The 24400-nt window shown below is 40.7% G+C and overlaps 1 protein-coding gene across 4 annotated transcripts in view; it reads left to right on the top strand.

Annotated features, from left to right (window-relative positions):
- The window catches only part of ABCA1 (ATP binding cassette subfamily A member 1), a 176655-nt gene that overhangs the window by 16511 nt on the left and 135744 nt on the right, over nucleotides 1-24400 (top strand). Inside the window, exon 1 of one of the 4 annotated variants that reach the window (XM_036855458.1) lies at nucleotides 23455-23583. The exons of 1 other annotated variant lie outside the window; for it this stretch is intronic. The gene's annotated coding sequence lies outside the window, so the exon portion shown is untranslated. Of the gene's footprint in view, nucleotides 1-23454; nucleotides 23726-24400 lie in introns of those variants that run through there. 2 more of the 4 variants (XM_036855455.1, XM_036855460.1) reach the window with 2 other exon arrangements.

Raw genomic sequence — 24400 nt, 5'->3', positions numbered from 1 at the left:
TTTTTTAAACAAAGCTATAAGATCTATGTTTGTGTCTATCTATATGTTTATGTATGTGTCTATATATGTATGTTGTAGAGGTGTGATAGTTTTCTAACTCTGGATGGTATTACTAAAATTAATTTGTAAAAGAGCTCTTTTAATTGGTTTAAACAAACAAGTGCTTATAAAAAATTCTCAAAAATGTAATGAAAACTAACCCAAATGTTTTTCAAGTTCATGTGATCTAGGATTAATCTTTAGAAGATAAAAGTAAGCTCCAATTTATTGGTTTCATTAAAACAAGCATATCTTTAGCATTATCAGCATTAAGTATGTTATTTTTATTCTACCTAGGTTTACTAAAAGGCAAATAAGCTCATGTTATCTCTATCACAAAATTTGTCAGCCAGAAAAAAAAAAAAAAAAAGCTTGAGTTGATGGTTGACTTTGTTTAATGTCTCATGAAGTTTTTTTTCCATAGGTAATCTAAACATAATTGTTTAGAATAAATAAAATTAAATAGATGTAAGTAGGATCAATGTTTTTAGGTAAATTTTAAACAATAATCAAGTGTTATGGTATATATACTTAAAAACAGCTTCCACAATCTTTTTGGTTACTAGAAACCTTAGTGTTCTGCTAAGTTGAGTTAAATGATGAGCTAAGTTAAATTCCTTGAATATCTAAATCACTTCCAAATAAGATAAAATAATGAAACATTAATTGCTAAACAAGTCTAACTTTACCTACTTTTGACCTCTTATTAAAGAGGAACTAAAGATGTTTGTAAACCTGTTTTGTGCCAAATTGAAAAAATTTTGTTATGAGGAAACATATGTTTCTAGAAATTATTAAATGTATTCATACATTTGTCAATCAAAAGAATGCTGGTATAACAGTTCACAGTTGCTTACTTCTTAGTTTTCACTAGAAACTAAGCTTTCTAAGGGTTAAGTATTCTAATTAATATACATGATTAAAGCTACTAGAAATAATAAGGGAAACAATTTTGCATGCAAGGAAAGTAGAATATATTTTGGGGTAAGAAAAGGTGTGAGGTATGGAGATACTTTCTTTGTTGAGGGAAATGCAAGCGATTTTGTCCTAAAACTGATGATTTCCAAATTGGAAGGAAAACAAGGGACAAACTAAAATGGCCATGTAGAAAGTTGTAGAAGGTTTGTGGAAAAAGGAATATCTGGAAAGAAATTGTATGTGTGGTCAGGGCTGGCTAAGATTGGAATGAATTTACTTAAGTAAATGAGATTTAATATCAAAAGTAATCTGTTACAAAATTAGAATTTGGTTTTCTCTGTTAAAAGAACAAAGTTTTATTGGACTATTGGTCTACTGTTGATAAGAAATTATAAAAGGCTTTTCTTTATTTTTAAAATAACCTGCCTAGAAAACAAGAATTCTATGTTTTGTCAAAATAATTTCCTGTGTTTTCTGTCTTCATCAGGTCTTTGATTACTTAAGTAAACCAAATCTTCCTAATATTTTTTTTTTTCTGTGTCATATTTCTTTATTAATGTTCAGTGCCCTATTGGGAACCCATGGTCTATTCTATGATGGGAGGTAGAGGAAAACACAAACAAATTATGAAAAGCCAATTTACATTCAGGTTTTTCAAGAATATTTCTAATTGGTGGAATGAGACATGTCTATCAATAAGATAATTCACCTGAGATTCCTTATGAAAGGTGTTTGACTCACTGGAGATTAGTTTTTATTTTTATTTAATGTTTTAATCTTATTGCATCTACAGCAGATTTTTCTTAATATTATATCAATACATAGTTATTTTTCCATGTAAGGAGATATGAGCTTCATGTGTCTTTTCTTATGTAAAATTTTATTTATTCCATAGGTAAACTTAAAAAAAAAATGGTTTATTTATGTTTTTCTTCCTGGGTGAGCCCTTGAGAATGGGGACATGTTTTTTTTAATTGGTTTGACTGGAATTACACTGATGAGGAATTATTAATAATTCTGTTCTTCTGTGTTCCTGACCATCATTTATTTCTTCCAATTATTCACCTGTACTTTTTTAAAAATTTATTTATTTATTTATTTTGGGCTGTGTTGGGTCCTTGTCCCTGCGCGAGGGCTCTCTCCAGCCGCGGCGAGCTGGGGCCACTCTTCATCGCGGTGCGCAGGCCTCTCACTGTCGTGGCCTCTCGTTGCGGAGCACAGGCTCCAGACGCACAGGCTCAGTAATTCTTCCTAATATTAAAAGAGTTAAATTTTGCTCAGAACTATGTAACTTTCTATATTTGCCTATAAAATCTTTGGCTATCCACTATGGTTAAGTGGATAACTAACATTTTTCGCAGTGATCTGTGATCCTATTTGACCAACTGTTTTAAAACCTTTGATATTCTTGACAAACTTCCCAAAACCAAATTCTAAATGAAGTCGTTTTGACCTCAAGCTAACTTTGAAATTTTCCAGAGGGTCCCTGGAATATTTCAAAAGATGTGTTCTCTCTCCTTATAAAAAGGGGCATGTTAAACTAATTAGTCTTATTTGGTATGTTAAACCATTGTCAAATAAGAAGCAATACTAAGCCTTCTGTATGTTTTATCTCTATGAGTATACGTTGTAAGTGTTCCAGAAATTATGTGAAATTCCTAAAAATCTGATATGTCCTGGTATAATGTTGTCATCATAATTTCAGGTATCTTATAATGTTGTACATCACAAAAATAACTACACTTCCTTATCAAATGAACTCTAACAATAGGCATTTTAAGTCTTTTATTATTTATAGACAGTTATTATTTTACTCTGTCTTGCAAATATGTTTCATCTTCAAAGAGATTCAAATATGTTTCATCTTCAAAGAGATTCATGGAAGGGACTCTTAACACATATTCCAGAATACAAGTTTCTGATGAACTTTCAGATTGTATCACTGAACTGGGTAAGAATTTACAGAACCCTAATGGAGAAACTGATAGCTTCATAAAACTGCTAACAAATGATCAAGATCAACAAGAATTAGTTACATGGGACTGAAGGAACTGATGAGGATGATTATAATTTTTTTTGTGATTTCTTTTTGTTTGAAATATTGCTGATTTTTAAAAATATTTTATTTTCCAGATATAAGGAAGCCTTCCCTCTTAAGCTAACTATGACTTAGAGCAATTTGGTAAATTATATCTTTATAAGTAGAATTGAGACATTTATCTTTTTCTCCCTACCTGATTCCTCCAGAATTCAGCAATTCTCCATGAGTATTCTTATTTTCATGGCAATGTAGTTATTTGCATAAGTTCAGTAAGAATCTGTTCTTCTTGAAACAGGACACAGTTGGAAACATTGGTTATATTACCAGGACTTTGACTGGAATGTCATATTTGAGAGAGCATTCATAGACTCAGATATGACCACGCAGCTTTAAGGAACTAAGGTTGACTTTATGGAGCCAATAAAGCCCCTTGAAAAAATAGCCTAGTACCTTGCTTAGGGTTCCCAGCAGTCTTACCAGGTGAGTAAGGAAAGTTACTCCCTGGCAGGTGCAGGAACCTCAAGCTATTTTGGGGACCTCAAGAAGAGAGTAATTCAGCCAAATCTATAGGTATTGCAGGCAAGTCTAGTGGTGAATTCTTGGCTTGGCTTCCTGGCCTCAAGAGGCATTTAAAAGTGCAAAGCGAAATTCCTTATGAAAAATTCCAGCAAAGCAGATATAAAAGAGTCTATATGATCAATTACTATTCTTGCTGCACTTTTGTAAATGACCAGGTCAAGTTTATTGAAACTAGACCTATTTTTGCCAACAAATTAGTCTTAATTTGGCTGTCTTTGGTAAAAATGAGGGTGATTTTAGAGAGAAAAATTAAGTTTCAGTGATACACTTGTAGATATTAGATTCTAATATTGTCTATCGTCTTTGAGGTTCATTTTCTACACATAAACTGTTCTAGATCCTGAATTCTTCTAGTTGCCTCATATCTGGCTACAGCCCTCTCAGCTAACATTTCCAATTTCTCCTGTCCTTTAACTTGAAATCATTGAGAACTAAACTGCCCTTTTTTCTGAACTCCTGCAAACTGAAGCTAGATGACGATAAAAACTTCAGAGAAATCATCCCAACACTTCATGTTTAGACAATCTTCTTCATGCCTGTTGCTATGTGGGCCAGTCAGAAAGTTTACCAGTACACCTGATGACATCATCAGAGACATTCAATCTATAAACCAGGAAAATCTGATTGCCACTGCCTGCCCTCATTCCATCTAAAATGCTTCAAGCTGGACATTTAGAAATCTTCTCAACTGGCTGCCTTCAGAAGTCTGAAAATGGGATTATGGTCTGCTCCAATCACTAACCACTGTTTTTCTTTTGTTTCCATAGAAATGCCTCTAATTAACCTGATTGCTTCTACCATAGACCTAACTTGGGGAGCCTCACTTCATCAATGTCTCCTGAAGTGAGTTTAACTGAACTAATCTATTGTTAGAACTAAGAGACTGATTCAGTAAGATGAAACAATCTACCAATTCAACTTTTGGACTGTGAAACTTCTTGGGGAACTTTCAGTGGTGGGACTGTAGGGGAACAAAATATCCCCCCCGCCCCCAAGATGTGTCTCTTTGGCAGGAGGATTATTTTAGGCTGGTTGTTTTAAGTAACAGAAGACTTGAAAAGTCTTTCTTTTTACCTCCCCCTTAACTGCCTAAAAGAATTTAGATAAAGGGCCTGGTCCAGGAAGGGCATTATCAATAGAAATATCTACAGAGAATATGGGCTCAGTGTGGCAGGGGGACCTTGGCAGGGCCTGGAGATCAAAGTCCTCTCTGTGTCCTATTGTCTCTGCACAGCATAGCAAACGTTTGTTTACCAAACATTTGTTTTTCCCATCTTCCTGTAAATCGTTTTCCTTCCCTTAGAAGACCCAAACCCCTAACCCCTTCTTCTCTCAGATGACATGTAAGTCCCAATTGCCTAACTAGTCCTTGGACCTTATATTCTTTTTTTTTTTTTTTTAATTATTTATTTATTTATTTATGGCTGTGTTGGGTCTTCGTTTCTGTGCGAGGGCTTTCTCTAGTTGCGGCAAGCGGGGGCCACTCCTCATCGCGGTGCGCGGGCCTCTCACTATCGCGGCCTCTCCTGCTGCGGAGCACAGGCTCCAGACGCGCAGGCTCAGTAATTGTGGTTCACATGCCCAGTCGCTCCGCGGCATGTGGGATCTTCCCAGACCAGGGCTCGAAGCCGTGTCCCCTGCATCGGCAGGCAGACTCTCAACCACTGCGCCACCAGGGAAGCCCCGGGCCTTATATTCTTAAGGAGTCCCTGTGCATACATAAATTTGGGTTTTCTCCTGTTAATTTGTCTTGTGTCAATTTAATTATTAGGTCAGCCAGAGGAACCTAGAAGGGTGGAGGGAAAATACTCCTCTTCAACAATAGTGAGTACCCCCCTTAAGTTTTGCACCCTGGCTGCCTTATTCACTCCTCCCTGATCCTGGCTCTGATTCTGAGGCAAGTTCCTCACAGTTTCTGAGAGGGTTTCCAGCAGGACTGAGCCCCAGTAGCTCACAGTAACTTAATAGCTTACTTATTAACATACCTTTTACTGATTTTTCTCTTTTCCTTGTCACACTTTCCCTACTGTCTCACTGGTGCATCCTGGGATTGCCTTTCAAACCAGTACCTCCACCCATTTCCTTTTCAGCTCCTACTCCTGAAGGAACTTAAACTAAGGCAGGCATTGCTTAGAAATGGTGTTTCCTCTCCCCACCCCCACCTCACATACGATTTATTTAAGCTTATGATCAGCTTACGATAGGATTCCATTAGCTGTAAAGGTTTGTCTTCTCTGAGACAGATCTGGGACTCAGATGTCCTGGTGCTCAGGGTTAGACAGTTACATCCTTCCAAAGACTTCTTTGTACAGGTTCAAACACATACACGTGGGCACTTTTTGTTTTGGGTGATTGAGGAAAGAGGTGTTGGATGTTGTTGCTCCTGTTTTGTTGTGTTTTGTTTTGTTTTGTTTTTGGTGGAGAGGCATTTGGGGGGGGTGTGAAGGAAGATAAAGACCATGGAAGGATAGGAAGGCAAGAATTGGCTGGATAATTTTCTCAGACTTTCCCTTCACTTGGGCCTATGGCTAAGGGCCTGGCTGCGAGCCCCTGTGGGAATGGTGCCAGGGCAAGTAACAGAGTCTGTGTTCAGACAGACTGGGAAGCTTGGAGTACACACAGTCCTGCTTCAGGACAAAGGTGGCCAAAGGCAGCACATAATGAGCAACACATGCCCTGTGCCCTCCTTTCCCATCTCAGCCCCAGCCCCGGTCCCCAGACCACAGTACTTGTTCTGGCTCAGAGACCAGTCTGCAGAAGTGCACAGAACTTGGTGGAGCATCAGGGAAGATCCAGGGCAGGACTTGTCAGCTGGACTAACAGAGAGTCTGCATCTCCCATAAGGGGCTGGTGGGCTGCAGCCTGTCTCTGAGCAGGACAAAGCATAGGACCCTGGGTAGGGAAGCCTTTGGGAGGGGGATAAATTCCTGAATGAGCAGGTAGAGGCACAGGACTGACAAAGTTTAGGAGACTTTAGCCATGTGACCTAGTTTGTACTCACAGGTAGGTGAAACCTGGGCTATTTAGCTAAGTGATGTTTGCTCTAAGCTTGCTGGCATCCACGTGATTTAATCAACCTGTCCAGCAAAAAGCCTGGGAGTCAATTATCCTGGGCTCTAGCTCTGTCACTAATAATAATCTTGGGCATGTCACTTGACTTCTCTGTGCTTCAGTTTCCTTCATCTTATAATGACCTCATTGGGCAAGATGAATGCTTAGGTTCTTTTTGAATATTAAGATAACCAGAGTTCTTTCTCCAGAAATTGCTGTTGGACACACAGAGTCCTAGAGAATGTCCTACCATGTGGCTCCTGCCTTGGAGCTCAGAAGTGGCCCGTGGACTTGGGATCCTCTTTCTCTTACAGTGCTCTTGGGTAAAATGTCAGGTTATGGCCAGACACAGTGGAATTGAAAAGGAGTGTCAGCTGCAGCTTTTGTGAATGTCTACTTTGGAACTTTATCTTAAATGTTTGAGAGACAACTCTTTTTTTTTTTTTTAATTTAATTTTATTTATTTTTTTATACAGCAGGTTCTTATTAGTCATCAGTTTTATACACATCAGTGTATACATGTCAATCCCAATCGCCCAATTCATCACACACACACCCCACCCCCCCCGCCGCTTTCCCCCCTTGGTGTCCATACGTTTGTTCTCTACATCTGTGGAGAGACAACTCTTAAATTGATGTTTTATTGTCCTTGAGACACCATACCTTTGTTGAGTTCATTGTAAATCATAAATTTGAGCATGAAACATAGGTTGCCAAACTGGCAACTAAGTGTGCCCATTTGTGTTTAGTTTGGAGAACTTGAAAATGCCATTATTGATACTATGTATAAAATAGATAACTAATGAGAACCTACTGTGTAGCACAGGGAACCCTACTCAATGCTCTGTGGTAACCTAAATGGGAAGGAAATCCAAAAAAGGGGGATATATGTATACATATTGCTGATTCACTTTGCTGTACAGTAGAAACTAACATAATATTGTAAAGCAACTATGCTCCAATAAAAATAAATAAATAAATAGATAGATAGGTAAATAAATAGAAAATGCCTCTTGCAGCTGTCTGCTTATTCCCTGTCCAGCCTCTGATTGATTTCTGTCCCATGCTTATGTGACACCTTTTTATTATGTTTACTCCGCACGGAGTTGGCCGATTGTTGTTTCAGAAAGTTAAATGGCGTGCCTCCAGTGGAGGTGTGACGTCATGGTGTCCCTGCTTCCGAGAGCGGAAAGTCCACCTCCACGGTGCCGTAATCTGGGGGCCCTAGGCTGAGACTTCTCCAAGTGAGCTGCCTCTCCTGGCCCAGGTTGTGATCTGGGTGGCACGGCTGAACTGACTGTGAACTGTCCATTTATTTCTGATTGGCAGCCAGGCTGGACGGTGATCAAACAAGACCATTCTGACAATACAACATGCTGCTCTGTTTCAGAAGTATTTTTAAGGAAGGATGTTGTCCTGGGGGTGCCCAGCAGGGCTGTTGAAAGCAAACAGAAATCACACGTGGTCTAATCAGAGGGTCAGTGAGTGGGAAAGTGTACTTTTAAAAGTATACTACTGATTTCTGAATATGCCAATACAATCTAATAGCAATACTATCTAATATTTATTGAATGCTGCCTAGCAGCTATGTTCTGAGTATTTCTACATATATTAACTCACTAATCCTTACCACAAACCGGGGCAGGTCCTATTGTTGTCCTCACTCTATAAAGGACAAAACCAAGGCACAGAGATGTTAAATGACCACACAGCTACTGAAGAGTCAAGACCTGAATTTGAAACCAGACCATTTAGTTTCAGTGTTCACACTTAATTGCTCTACTTTTTTAAGAGTAAGGATGTTTTCGTCTATGTGGCAAATATAGAAAGGAATGTTGTTAATTATATTTCAGGCCAAATTAGAAGTGGAGGAGACATAAGGAAAAAAATATGTTTTTGCTTTTTTTGTATTTATATGAGATGATGGCAGTAAACTAAACTTATTGTGATAATCATTTCACAATACATGTAAGTCAAGTCTTTATGTTGTACACCTTAAACTTAGTGCTATATGTCAATTATATTTCAATAAGACTGAAAGAAAAAAGAAAAAAAAATAAGAGAAAGAGAGGCCACAGTGAATCCAAGCCCTCTGATATAGCTTCTCAGCCCTCATGAGCTAGCCTTGGCCAATCTCTGCACCTTGTATGCTGGGTGACTTTCCTGGGCCCCAGCCACAATAGGAGACTTTGCACCTCTCTTGATTTGTTCAACTCCTTGTGCTTTTATGCTTTTACGCACCCTTCCTGGAAAGCTCTTCTTCCAAGTCTGGAGAAATCTTCAGCTTTTTAGACTCGACTCAAATGTTAACTCCTCCGTGAATCTTTCTCAGACTTTTCATGCTGGGTTTTTGCTTGTTTGTGCTTCCTCAACACCTGGCTTATCCCTTCACCATAGCTTGTTAAAAAACAAAAATTCAACCAAGGAAATGTGAAAATCTAATTGGCTTTATTGGGCAATTCATGAGTGGGGCAACATCCTATCTAGCAAGTAGATGGGTGCCCTGAGGGGTTGTACAAAATGGAAGGTTTTTATAAGAAGAAGGGTGGGATGAGGGAGCTATTAGCAGAAGAAAAGAAAGAATTGTTTTTAGGCCAGGTCATCTTTTTGGGGGTGGGAGGGAACAGCAAGGGTTTTATCATGCAGACTGATTCTCCTTCCTCTTGGGTGTGGAGAGGGCCGAAGTGGTAGATTACTTCATTGGTGCTGAATAGAAAATTCCAGACCAGTTTATTGATTACATTTCTGGTGTAAGTTGAAACTGCAATTACGTTAGGTATGAAATCTAGTTTTGGTATCATGGGCTTTAGCACAAGGGATGCCATTTTGGGCCTGAGTTTTTTGTTTTATTTTTTTCATTAACAGCTTGCTTCAGGTAATATTGAAACTGTTTTCTCTCTCCTCACTAAGCTGTGAGCTCCTTCAAAGCGTGGTAGCATCTAGCAGAGTGTGTGCTTCATAAATGTTTCTTGAAAAAACTGCATAAAGCAAGTATTCCTGTAAGCAGATAGAGTAGGGGATCCCTGGAGAAAGAGAATCAGGCATGGCTTTCTTTACATAAGAGAAGCCATTTTTGGCCTAAGCTATTTTGTGATCTAAGCCTGGCCACAGTGCTTGCCCTTGAACAGGTCTCAGTAATGAATGATATTAAGGGAAGTGAGGGAAAGCAGGGACAAAGGAAAAACAATCAAGAAACCAGAGTTCAGCAGTAAGACAGAGTCCTAGTTCCTCCTCAAGGTATATACATCATAATCTGATACAGATCTTTGAGTTCTGCAGGAACTAAGGCGCCTACGGAGGTGGAGAATGGTAACTACATGCTGAGATCCGAGACTGGTCAGAACCTGAGGAATAATGATGTTGACCTTTTCTGACCCTCCTGACTTCAGTCAACTAAAACTTGGACTTTGTCAACCTTTGCCCCAATTCTATGCCGAATTCTTCTCTGCTCCAGCCCCTTCATGAATGTACATGTACCCTTAGTTTAAAACTTACCCAGTTTTGCTATTCAGAGACATACTGCTTTGGGAAAGATCCCTGGTGTTCTCCTTACTTGCTGCAAGTAATAAATCCCTCCTTCTCCCTATCTTTGGCTTGACACCCACCAAGAGGTGAACCCAGTTTTTGGGTAACATTCCCATCATTAGGTAATAATGGGCACTCAGAGATTCTGTCTTCAGGCTTATGTAAAGAACTTTATTTTGGGTTCTAATTATCCTGATAATTTTTCAATCCTTTCACTTATTTTGGCTTGTTTGCATAAATTGTTGACTTTATAAACACTTGACTCTTTGAAAATGAGAGTATACTAACATGAATTAAGCAACCACTCTGATGATGGTGATGATGATAAAGTATATATATATATATGTGTTTATATGTATATATATATATACACACACGTAACACCCTTATTTTCAGGGCCAACCATGACACCCTCCCTTTTCATTCTACAAGGTAGGCAGGTATTCAGGTAGAACCTGTTGGAAGATATGTTGTTCCTATCCTGGACATGACAGGAGTTTGGAATTTTTGACACAACTAATGAGAATTGGAGGTTCTAAAACAGAGTCTTTCAAAGTGGGATTTGTTTGAGAATAATTTATAAAATATAGAGAAATCACTGCTTGATTTTACTAAAGAGTGAAAATCATAACTGATTATAATTTCTGCCTTTGCTCCAAGTATAGCTCCGCTTCTTCCCTAAACAATCGCTGACCTGGTCAAGGACGCCTGGCTCCTTGTGGCTCAGGTCCCTCAACTTCTTTTATCTTTCCTCCTCCTTCGTCATAGAGCTTACCATCTCCTGCTGCAACGCTTTCGTATTTGGTCATTTGTTTTGCTGCAGGTCCTTCCAGACTCCTTTTCCACTCATAGTTTTTCTTTACTATGTTCTTTTCCCTTGTTCAGTTTACTTTCTTGCATATTAATTTTTTTTTCTTCTGTGGTTTGTTTCCTTGATTCTCCCCAACACTGGACCCCCAGCATTGGAGCCCTCTTTCTCTATGGTTATCCTTCAGATAACCTTTAAGGCCATCTCTGCTTAGCTCAGTGTAATCCTATTTACTCACTAAAACTGTTCTTTGGGGTGTACAGCATCTAAATCAGGACTTCTAGTAATTAACTCTTGATTTTTAGAAAGGTCATTTTCTTGCTCTCGGGGCTTGGGTGAGAAGGGGAAGAGATGGAATTTTTAGCAAAGTTTCATGAGGGAGAGCCTCTCTCCACACTCACTTCTATCCTTCCCCAATCAGAACAATCTCCTTAGCCATGAAATATCTTGGCCGTTTTATTTTAACGCTCAGCAGAACATTTTACATAATGTTTTGATGTGGTTGTAGAAAACTGATTCCTGCTGATAGAGAAACACTTTGAAAAAAAGTTTTAATTTTCAAACAATGAGTGTAAGCTGGCTGCTCTTACCCTTACCCCACTTCTGAGATTCTCCCCATGGGCTGGGGTGAAGGCGACTGGTAAAAATAAAATTGAATGTTTACTAATGTATGCAAGTGTTTGAAGAAATTTTTTGGCATATTTCTATAATCTTGAAATGGAGAAGGAATCTGTAAACATCAAAGCCAGAAACCCTAAAGGAAAAGACTTATAGATTTAACAAAGTAAAAAAAAAAAAAATGATGGCAATCTGGGGAAAATATTTGCAACACGTGTAACATTTGAGGAGTTAAAACACTTGGTTTACAAGAGTTTAACAAAGAAAAAGCTGAACACTTGGATTAAAAAGGTCAATAGACGTATGAAAAGATGTTCAGTCTTATTAGTAATCAAAGAAAATGTAAATCAAAACAATAGTAAGTTAGATTGGACATAATTTTAACATTGATAAGAATATTGATAGAAAGATGAAAAACTAGACATATTCATACCAATATACACCTATTAGAAAGGCTAAAGTAATGCTGACAATACCTAGTGCTGACAAAGATGTGCAGCAGTTGGAATCCTCATACACTGATGGTGAGAATGCAGAATAGAACAGCCACCATGGAAAACAATTTGGAAGTTTCCTGTAAAGTTAAGCATACACCTACCGTATGACCTAGTACTCTCACTCCTGGTTATTTATGCTAGAGAAATGAAAACTTATATTCAAACAAAAAAACCGTATAGCAGTTTTATTCACAACTGCCAAAACCTGGGAAGCAATGTCCTTCAGTGGCTGAATGAATGAGCAAACTGTGGTATATCCATGTAATGAAATACTACTTAGCAATAAACCACCCCCCGCCCAGAACAATGAATGGAATCATCTTTGGATGAATCTCCAAAGCATTACGCTGAGTGAAAGAAGCCAGTCTCAAGATGTTTTAGATGATTCCATCTGTATGACATTCTTGAAAAGATAAAAAATTGTAGGGACAGAGAACAGATCAGTGGTGCCAAGGGTTTAGATGGAGGGGAGGGGAGTGTGCCTATAAAGAAACAGGACAAGGGAGTTTTTAGGGAGATGAAACATTTTTGTATCCTGACTATGGTGGTGGTAACACAAATCTGTATATGTGTTAAGATTTGTAGAACTGTGTACCAAAAGAAAGAAATGTAAATGTTACTCTATGATAATTTAAAAAAAAAACAAACGTAGGCATTCTCACACCCTGTTCGTGAGAGTGCATTGTGCCAACTTTATGGAGGATAATTTAGCTATATGTATCAAAATGTAAAATATGTCTATTCTGTTACTTAGCAATCCCACTTTTGCTGAAATATTCTGAGGAAAAGTGCAGCCATGAACATTCTTGTACTATCTTTGTACACATGCATTTTTTATGACTGCAAAAAAGAGATACAAGCTATAAGTCTATCTCTGGGGATTTGATTTCAAGTTATAATAATACATACAGTGGAATATCATACATTTAAAATGGTATAATCTATACTTGTTTACATGGGAAAACGTCTATAACATATTATGTAGTGAAAATAATTTACAAATTATTAGTGATATGCAAATATGTGTGTTTATGTAAAGTATGTTTATGCAAATATGTAAAAACGTAAAAATATAGTTTACAAATAATGTGTATGGCATGAACTTGTTTTTTAAAATGAGAAGTATATGTCCAAATTTATTCACTGAAAAAAAATCTGGAAGAATGTACACCAGACACATTGACAGAAGTCATCTCTGGGTAGTGGGCTTATAGTGATTCTCACTTTCCTCTTTGTACCTTTTTCATAGTCTTTTTATCTTTCTACTTTTGTTATAGTCTGAACGTTTGACTAGGAGCATGTATTACCTATGCATTTTTAACATTTATTTTGATTTTTACAAAAACCCATGTAAAGTTTGAAGGTTTGCGTTTTAGACCATGATAAAATTTTCCCAAGTCAAAACAGATGTATTCAAGCATTATGTACTCCACAAAAATATCCTGCCCAAATCTACTATAAAAGAGAGCATTTAGCTGTTTATTGCTAGGACTGCGGACACCAGCAATATTATTTCCACTGTTGAACTTTTCACCCGCCAATATGTGTGAGCTACTAACACACTTCCTCATTTTTGGGGATTTGTCTTTGATATTTAAAATGTAATTCTTGGACTCAAGGAACATAACCTCAAGGTATTTATATGGTTTAAAATCAAATAATGCACCTTGTTTAGTATAAAGTATGATCCTATGCATATGGTGATTGGGAGGATAAAATGGAAAGGTTATCTATTACCAAATTTAGAAATTATGTCCTGATAGATTGATGGTTGATTTAAATATAACTTCTTGTCAAGCATCTGGTTTTAGAATCAAATTACTATGACTCTACAGTTTCCTTGAAGTCTCAGAGTCTCAAATTTCTGTTTGCTTTTGTATGGTTTTAAGAAAATGAAGAGTGTGAAACTGCAAATTTAGTTTTCATTGTATCATATTTTATATGACACACTGGTCATTTCATAGAAATATAAGGTGGCAAAAAAATTGTCTGCAGAAGAAATCATTGTCATTCTCTCATTGAATCCCAAGTCATTCAAAACTATCTCCCACACACTGAAGATTCATTTGAGAATGCTTTTGTCTCCCCAGCTGCCCACATGTTTTTCTGATCCATCTCTTCTCCAACTTTGCCTTATTGACCACCCGGAGTGGAATGCTGACTGTTTTTCATCTTGCTTCCTTTGTTTATCTCTAGGGTTTAATTCAATAAACAAAGTGGCTTGGATCAAACTTTGGGCTCTTATGGGTTTGGATGTGTTCTTTGGTCTCAGTTTTAGTTACCAGAAGGGAGTGTTGCTTCTGACCTCTTTGACTCTTCCCTGCTGATTTTACTAGGCCTTTGATACTAGTAAAGGGTGAGATTTTTGAGGAAGTGGTCTTGCGTTTGTTAGAGGTGGTAATGCCTTTTATTGCTTTGTGACTCAAGTTGTGTTTAGTTACAATCACAAAGGTGTGCCTTAAAAAAATCAAATTCAAACTAGCAGAAGTAGAAACCCAGGGTTTTGATCTTCGAGGAACAATGTGACTCTTATTATTGATGCAAAAATAGCAAATAAGAACCCTCATCTAGGTTTGATTTCGCAAGATTTAGGTAATTCATTGCCTACTACACTCACACTCTCAGCCACTTCTCCCAACACATTCTCAGGATGTATAATGGACTAGTGTGTCCACTCCACCACACTCCCCCAAGAACTTCCAGGCCAAGGGGCCACAAACTCAGAAGCCTTTACGGGCTGAGCAGGTGGAACAGAAGAGTAAATCAGGCTGTTTAAGAAAAACGGATTAGTGGGGACTTGGCTAAGGTAGAGACAGCATGTTCCACCTAGAGAGAGCCTCTTTCCAGCATCGGCCAATTGTTGCTCTGTGGGAATGGGCCTCAGGTGGTCAGAGCTTCCACCCTTCCAATAGAAGCAAGAAATAAAGATTTTTGTTGTGACATTTCCAATCTCATCAACTATTTCCAATAAAATACCAACACACTTTAGCCCAGACCACGTGTCAGAGAGCTGGATGTGGCTATGGGCCGCCAGTGTGCAACTTCTGATTAAAAACTAAAGTGCATAAATTTTGGGAGTCCAAAAGCAGGGTGCTGATGGAGGCTGTTCCGAGGTCAGGACCAGCATGGACACAATCCCAGCAGTGAACAAGGGTATGTGGGACTTTGAGGCACCAATCAGTGGTACTTCAGTGGTACTGCTGTGTGCTAGTGACAGGGCAATTGGCTGCTGAAAATTAGAGGCTGACTGGCTTCTCTAGATCTCTGTGGAAGCCCCCAGGGCTCTTAGGCAGTTCAGGGGGAGGGAGGGGAGGAAGGAAATCTCAAGAAAGAGATATTGGATTTCCTGCTAATAGGTAGGCATGTGGGGATTTGAGTAATTAAATAAAAGATGGAAAAGAGATATGACCGTATTTGAACTCTAGGCTGGCAAAGTAGTTTATACTGGTTAATCTAATTGAAAATATCAATTTAAAAATCCACAGATTGGAATTTTGGAAAGAAGTCATATTTATTAAGTTATTATTGGACATTGAGGAAAGGTTATATTGTTGTTTGGAATAATAGTATAGTAACATAATAAATGGCATTAATAATAACAACAGCAGTCTTTTATTTATTAATTTATTTTGGCCACGCCTCGGGGCATGCGGGATTGGACCCGTGCCCCCTGCAGTGGAAGCATGGAGTCCTAACCACTGGACCGCCAGGGAATTCCCAACAACAGCTGTCTTTTATTGAGCACTTACCACATGCCAGGCACAGTACAAGCACTTCACATGTACTAGCTCATTTAATACCCATAGATACCCTATAAGGTAGTTTCTACTATTACTTCCATTTGATAGATGAGTAAACTGAGGCACAGAGAGGTGAAGTAACATGCCCAAGGACACACAGACATGTTGTACAAATAAGGAGTTTTCACTTAGCAGTGGCCTCCTAGGATTGGTTTAAAATCCTCTCACTTTTAAAAAAAATTTATAAACCTACTCACCGAAAAGTTCTAGCTGTCTTAACAATTTCATCTCTCCATATTCTCTTCTGCTCTTTGTTACTGTGTATACATTCTTCTAAAATATGTCAGGGTTTACTGTTTCCATGTGGTGATTTATGGTTTGCCTTTCTGCAGTTGTGAACTATCCCCTCTCACTACTAATCTACAAACTCTCTTCTTAATGCCATTTTTCTTAGGTAAAAAATACCATATGCTTATCCTAGAAATTTTGTAAAATACAGACATGTATGAAAAAATTAATCCTAATCCCACCATCCACAGAAAATAGCTGTTAACTTTTAGGTGGCATTCTTTCCATTCTTTTCTATACACATATAGTCAATGAAAAAGACTACAAATACACTGCTAACTATTTTTACGGAATATAAATCATATATACACATAGCTATAGCTTTGCTTTTTTCAGTTAACATTTATCATGAGCTGTTTCCCATATCACTACCTTTGACAACATTATTTTTATTTTTAATGACTGCATAGAATTCAATCATATGAGTTTACCAGAATTTATTTTAGAATCTTAGATGATTAATAAACATTAACCATTAGATGATTTACTATTTTAAAAATGTTCACTCCCGGAGACAACATAGCACAAACATTTTGAATATAAGTCTTTGACCATATTTTTGGATATTTCCTTAGGGTAAATTCCTCCAAGTAAAATTACTGGGTCAATAGCTCTTAACACATGTTGCTACGTTGCCTGTCAGAATGTTGGGGCCATTCACACGCCACTAACACCCTCAGTTTTTATGATCTTCACTTTTACATCACTCTCCTTTTTCCTTAACCTCTCAGTTTATTTCCTTATATGTCAGGACTGGGCCCACCATTGAGCTGTCTATTCTCATTCTAGTAGTGTGTTGAGGGCCTCCCATCCCCAGCAGTAAGCAGCCAGATGTGGGGACTTCCTGCTGAGCTTTGTTGGGTAACGGAGCCAATCCAGAGGAACCAGCTTTAGGGTCAGCTAAACTGACCTGTGGGAAGCCCCAGGCCTCTGGGAATGGAGCCCATCCCCGCTAATTTACATACCGTGGATGATTCTTTTTTTTTTTTTTTTTAAACAAGGTTTTTTTTTTTTTTTCTTTTTTAATTTTTATTTTATTTTATTTTATTTGTTTATTTATGGCTGTGTTGGGTCTTCGTTTCTGTGCGAGGGCTTTCTCTAATTGCGGCAAGTGGGGGCCACTCTGCATCGCGTTGCGCGGGCCTCTCACTATCGCGGCCTCTCCCGTTGCGGAGCACAGGCTCCAGACGCACAGGCTCAGTAGTTGTGGCTCACGGGCCCAGTTGCTCCGCGGCATGTGGGATCCTCCCAGACCAGGGCTCGAACCCGTGTCCCTTGCATTGGCAGGCAGATTCTCAACCACTGCGCCACCAGGGAAGCCCCCGTGGATGATTCTTCACGGGTAGGTTTCCGGGACAAGTAACCAAGCTAAGAAATTGCTCAGATTTCACTGGACAGCATCAGTCACCGGAAGCACGGCAATGAAGAAGGGAAATGAAGGCCTGCCTCCATGGCCTGGTCACAGCACAACAGCTAGACAGTGTTGTCTTTGAGGGGGCACAAACATTCGTTCTATCAAGACAGTTTCAGAAGCTATGAAGGGCACTGGTGCAGGCACGAGTCAAACCAACACCAGAACACCAAGGGGACAACAACAAAGGGAAGACCATGCACTACAGAAGGGATCGTCTCCAAAATGCTGAAGAGGAAAAAGAGAGGCTTGCCTCTCTAGCGGCCCAAAAGAAAAGGGAAATCTGGAACATTTCCTAGGCTTTCTTTGTTTTTTAATGACTTATCCTCTTATTAATATGTCAGAGAGAAGGAAAGCTCCTGGCTAAGAAATAGCAGTCCCTCATCCCAGAAATCACAGCCAAGAATATGGATTCTTAACAAGTGTCAAAAAAGCACTCTGAGTAAGGAGAGAAAAATGCAGATACATCACTTCTGTTATAATAAATGCTGGATTTCTTTTAATGCCGAGTCCAATTATTTTCTTTTCAAACTTAAGGGTACTGTCTGCCCTATTAATTAAGGGTATTTGCTTATTAATTTGAGTACTTAAAAAATAGCTGCCTATAATATTTCTCTCTCTCTCTCTCATCTACCCTCTACCCCATTCCTTTTTATCTAATGAATTCTAATCCTCTCTCTTCTCTGTCCCTCCTGCTTCTTGAATAATAGCACAGCAGAGTTAGTCATTTAATCCCATCCCTCTCCTTCAATAATCTTACACAGGAGGACAGGGGTGGAGATGAGAAGAAGGATTTCCAAGTAGGGAAATTACTGAGCAGAGATGCAGAAAGTCTGTGGAAGGGGGAGTGGGTAGATAGGGATGGGGGGATGGAGGAGGCTTCAAAGGCCTTTTATGTCATGTTTGCAAAGGTCTTTGTAGGTTTTCTTAAGGGACTTTGAGGGATTGTTTCTTTGTAAGCAAAGGAGAACCATAGGAAGTTTTGAAGGGGAGAAAGATATGATTAGATACTTTTTGTTTTTGTGTTGGCTTGCTTAGCTTTTTTCCCTTCAAGCAAAAATCACTCCATTGTGGTAGGAAAGATAAATAGGAAGAGGAAGAAACTAAAGGCAGGAATAGCAATTTGGAGGTTTCTCAGTCCTTTGGCTTGGATTTAGACAAGTGGGGTTGGAGAGTAAGGGACAGATTTAAGAGATATTTAGGAGATTCAATTGGCCTGACTTGGGTGCTTTTTAGGATGAGAAGAGAACGATGAGGTCAGAGAGATGAAAAGTCAAACAAGTATGATTCTGATTTCCCACAGTCAATGTGTGGATGAAGATGTCATTAAATGAAATTAAATCATAAGATGCATATGGAGGAGGGAGATTTAAAGGGAAGATAAAAAAATAAGTATGGGGTTTAGTTGCAGAATGTCCTATTCAGTGTTGTGGTGGTAAATGTTAAAATTGGCTTTCCAAAAGAAGAGAAAGAAAGAGAAAGAGAGAAAGAAAAGAAAGGAAGAAAGAAAGGAAGAAAAAGAAAGAAAGGAAGGAAGGAAGAAAGAAAGGAAGGAAGGGAGGAAGGAAGGAAGAAAGAAAAAGAAAGAAAGAAAGAAAGAAAGAAAGAAAGAAAGAAAGAAAGAAAGAAAGAAAAAGAAAGAAAGAAAGTATAAAATAAAAGGAAGAAAAGAAAGCCCTGACTGTATCAGATTTCAATGGTGTTAATATTCCAAACCATGGGCTGATTTTAAGCTCACCCCGTGGAAATCACTTAGTGCAGAATCGGGAAGAGATATACATACACAGTCAGCAGTTCTGAGCTGGAGCGAGCACACCACTGGTCCCACTGGATGCCCCACCATGTATGGGGGGCATACCGTCCCGGAGCCCAGCAAGGAGATGAGAGCTGGCGACACAGGGTTTACGTGAAGCCAAGGGGAGTGGATCATGTAAAAATAAAAAGAGAAAACCAGTATTAGGAGACATTATACAAGGACAGAGGAGTCAGGAAAAGAGTCGTTAAAGAGGCAGGAGGGTCAGAAGAGAACCAGATTCAGGAAATAAAAGAGATGAACTTGCTTCAGGAAGGAAGGTGTGGTGGGTAGTGTCAAATATCAGAGATCAGGTAGCCCAGGGACTTAAAGGAGGTCATCAGCGTTACCCATTCAGCAGTCTTTCTGCACTTGAGGTATTTTTCTCTTTTTCTACATGAAAATATTTTATACTGATAAGAAAGAAAGCACATATACCCCTCTCTCTCTCTTTTTAAGGAGGTCATTAATGAATCTGGAGAGTGGTGGGGGCCAGAGTTTGCCTGAAATGGGCTGGAGAGCAAATAAAAGGGAGGGATAACATGAAATCTTTTCAGCAGTTTGGCTGTTAAAGGCAGGAGAGCTTGAAGGGAGGCAGGTTGGATGGCTGGCTTTTAAAAAGAATTATAGCTCATCGATCAACTAGTAATTCAGGGGAATATGTCTGTCTATAATCCAGACTAACTTGCTGATCCCAATGACAAGCAGAACAAACATCTTACTCAAGTCCAGAAGCAGTAATGGTTTTGAATCTTGCTACATGTCAATAGGAGTCACATTAATAAAGAAGGGGATTGCATTGGTCCAATTATATAGAATTTGTAGGTATTGAAAGCCTATGCAATACATGGTTTACTCCACAAATAATGGTGATTCCTTGTATTTTTTGTTTGTTTGAATATCTATAGCTTGAGAATTTGTTTCTAACCATGAATTAGAATTAAACTGACTCAAATATGAACTGTAGGTCCTTTTATTCCACTTTACATGAAAGAAGGATTACCTATTTTTTTTCTTTAATTTTGAGGTACCTGTCATTCTCCAGGAATTCTCAAAAAGTCCAGCTATTAGGTCTTAATTGTAACAAATTCTGCTTGAGAAGTTATTTTTAGAATATTTTCTGTTTTATTCTTCATTGACTTCCTGTAATACTCTATTTTTTTCAGTTTCCAGGAATCAAACAGTACACTATACACATGTGTGGTGAAAATCATTTACATTTTAAATAATGTGTGCATGTACATTTATGTAGACCAGTTAACAGATATTATATATCAAAGCAATTTCCAAGCAAAACCTTTTAGGTAATTCCTAATTTAAAAGTCTCAACAGAATGAAAATCTGTAGCTTCATGACCTCTAGCAGGGTCTCCAAGGCCACAGCTGCCTGAATTCTGTAGTTAAAAGATTCCAGGGTCATCTCAGAATAGAACTTCAAGACACCCAGGCTACATTGACAGAATCATTTTCTCCGGAGCCACAGCAACAAAGAAGGGCCATTCCACTTGTTTGGAAAGGGTCACCTAGGGTGGGGACCTGGAGTGTTGGTGTTGGTGTTAGCAGGAATTGAAGGACTTGGAGGAAAGCTCGCTGAAGCATACTCTGGAACAAACAGACCTGTGACATTCAAGGGAGAGAATTCACGCTTTTACACTTTCTCAAGGGACACATTCTCTTAACCTCTAACTTTTGGAATTCAGTATTTTTGTCATGTGAACCTGTCGTATTTGCAAAGTGTGGGCTTGGTGTCAGCAGACTTAGGTCCTTGTGTCCCTTGGCCAAATCACTTAGACTCTTTGGGGATTTGGGCTCTTTTACTGGTAGAAATCAACACGACTAATAAGCATATTTCAAACATTATGGTGTGTTCATGTATTCATTGCAGAGATGAGCAGATTCTTGATACCATAGGTTGTTCTTAGTTAAAAATGATCACATTTGGCGTTGGGGGCCATAGACCTGTGTATTCAGAATCAATGGCTGTCCTCTCTGGGGCTTTCATCTCCTTCTTGACCTCATCTCCTTTCTCCAACAGTCTATCTTTGTCTCATTTGTACAGAACTTACTGTCACTCATTCCCCAAGAGAACAATCTGAGGGATTACTTTAGTAGGGGGTGCTCTTGGGAACTATAGCCTTCAGTTCCAAAAAGAATGCTTTTGGTGGTGGGATTTCAAGCATTGTGATAGGTGGATGGTGGGGTGGGTGGGCAGGGAATGGAGAGTCAGAGAGACATAAGCACCTTCCATAAGTCACACTTGGAATGGTAACACTTCCTCCAGGAGCTTTCCTTTATATCCAGAGGGTCAGAAAGATTACTTTGAGCTCTTGGCTAGACCTGGAGTTTTAAAATTTTGGCATGGGACAATCTTTATAGGCCATTTTCTGGTACCAGAAAATGACATCAATAGTCAGCTACCAACACCCTCTTTGTTTACAGTGCCATTCTTCCCAGGAGCTCAAATGAACAAAATGCGCTTTCAGAAAACCGCTGTGAGGCAGGGAGAGCATATATATTCTGTTTTATGGACAAAGAAATGGAGGCAGAAAGTTGTGGATCATATGGTTCAGTCAAATGTGACCCCAGAACCCATTCTCTTGACCAGGGTTGTCCTTTGACCCAGGCAAGAGGGAGTCCTCTCGTGGGCCCTGGGCTGCAGAAGGCTTGGCTGTGGCCCGCCTCAAACCTCATCCCTTCCTAAGGGTGAAGAGTCCACAGGACCTAGGGGCCAGGCCACCACAGTTATGAGTTGCCGGGACCCCAGAATTCCTTGCAGTAAGGCCCCTAAGTGCACTTCCAGGGCTTGCATGGGCCCCCTCCCTGGATCAGTTCTGAGTGTTGACAGAACCACTGACATGTGGACCTGGGTTCAAATCATAGCCTGGACTGTAGCATGGAGGGCCTTGTGCAGCTAGGGGCCCACATGCACACCTGGAGGTTCTTCTGGAATATGATGGAGCTGGGGGTGGGAAGAGAAGTTGGCTGGGGGCCAGCTCTCCCACTCCACCACTTTCTTGACAAAACTTAAGTCAAAGGGTGAGGAGTCTGAATGTGAATCCTCCCTTCCAGTTTGCTCCAAAGGTATCTTTGTCAGGTAGGAGAAACTTATTTTACAGTTTGTTGGCTTGATTTATGAGTTAAATATTTAGACTTAACGTATGTGGGCCTCCATTTGTACTCTTGCTTCTGTTCCTCAAATGTTATGGGCCGTCTTGCTCCTGACTGTCAAAGCCAAAGCCAGAGGAAGAAGGTGGAGAACTGGAATGGTTATGTTATTTTACAAGACTGCGATTCTCTAGCTGCACTTTGCGAATCTGTAGAAACCTAAATACAAGCCACGTGTATTTATCTATCACTGGGACGCTGACCAATATGATGAAAATAAAAAGGGGGCTGGTCCACATTGCTCGGTTTTTTGTGGCCTTTCTCTTCCACCCAGTTTGCTAAGAGAAGGAGCAAGACGCTTTTCAGGGGTCCTCCCGGGGATCTGGGAGGCCCAGGCTGGGAACCCCAAAGACAGTAAGTCGCCTCTTGAATTCCAAAGTCAGGGTTTGTGGTGGAAAACAACACCAGCCAATTGTCCAGAGGACTATCCACCCTCTCCCACACCCTGGGCACTTGAAAGGAAAAAAAGACTAAAGGGTTGGCATGCCGAGGGTTTGCAGCCTCGAGGTCTCTTCCCCTTCCTCCTCCTCCCTCCGCCCCCTAAGTCCCTCCGACTGAGTAAATGAACAAAGGAAATAAAAATTGCTGAAAGCAAGAGTTTAGAGGAAGCGATGTCCACGCGTGCTGTTGGCTGCCCTGAACCTGGATGAGAGTCTCTGTTAGACGCAGCCCCAAGCCCGGCGTTTCCCGCTGGTCCTGGGCAGGCCGTCCGGGCAGGGGCGAGGGGCGCGGACCCAGGCCCGGGCGAGGGGCGCGGACCCCCACCAGCACCCTCCGCCCCCAACCCCGCTCGCTGCAGGACGTCGCCCGTTTAAGGGGCGGGGCGCGGCTCCACGTGCTTTCTGCTGAGTGACTGAACTACATAAACAGAGGCCGGGAAAGGGGGCGGGGAAGGAGGGAGAGAACAGGCTTTGACCGATAGTAACCCCTGCGCTCAGCGCAGCGGAATCTATAAAAGGAACTAGTCGCGGCAAAACCCCGGTAATTCTGAGGAAGAGTGAGTGCGGCCGGGGCCGGAGGAGCGGCGCCGATACATCTCTCCCCCGGCGCAGGTGGGCAGAACAGGGGGCGCCGCGTGACCAGCGCCGCCACAGCCCATTTCTCGCGGCGCTTTGCTCCCTTTCCCCCACTTCTTTCCCAGAAGGGTTTTTCAAGGGGTGGGGGAAAGAGCCGGAAACAAAAAGTGGAAAACAGGTAAGAGGCTCTCCAGAAACTTGGGCTGGGGTTATTGTTTTGTTGCAGGGCCGAGGGGACTTTGGGAAGCGCTGGTTTTCGGGGACTTTAGTCCGAACCCCCCACGTCCCCACCTCCTGCAGCGCAAATGGGGGGGCGTAAGGGGGGGGGGAGGACGTCCTAGGACGAGCTCTGGCGACCCAAAGACGCGGCGCCGCTGTGTTCAGGGTTCGCCCGGCGGTGGAGCCCGGGGAGCATCTTTGGGTGCGGAGACCCGAGCGCAGTACCTGGGGCGCAGTGGAATCGGGGGCTCCTGGTGGTGCTGGGGGCGCTGCAGCCGGAGTGGGGAGAGTGGCAGGTCTGGCACTGAGCTCTTCCCTTTGTTTGGAAGCTCCTGAGCCGGCTGGAATCCTCTCTGGCTGCGGGTCGGCCGGCGCCCACCCGGACAAATGCTAGCCCTCAGTCTCCACTCCGTTCTTGCGAGTTGGACTCTGGTCTGAGGATCGGTCCCCTGCGCCCCCGGACTGGAGCGGCGCGTTCTTGTTCTCCAAGAACGCGACTGGGAGGCGCACCAAACCGGGTCCATAGCGCTAGTGCTCATTTGAGGCCTCGGGGGCTTTGTTTGGGTCCTTTCTACGGTCTCCGTACGCTCCCCGGAGCTGGTATCCCTGACGCAGCTGGGGCGACGAGAGTTCT

The sequence above is a fragment of the Balaenoptera musculus genome, chromosome 6 (assembly GCF_009873245.2).
Source record: "Balaenoptera musculus isolate JJ_BM4_2016_0621 chromosome 6, mBalMus1.pri.v3, whole genome shotgun sequence".
In the NCBI taxonomy this organism is placed as follows: Eukaryota; Metazoa; Chordata; class Mammalia; order Artiodactyla; family Balaenopteridae; genus Balaenoptera; species Balaenoptera musculus.
Note: the sequence above shows the minus strand (reverse complement) of the source record. Positions and strands in the feature narration are given on the sequence as shown.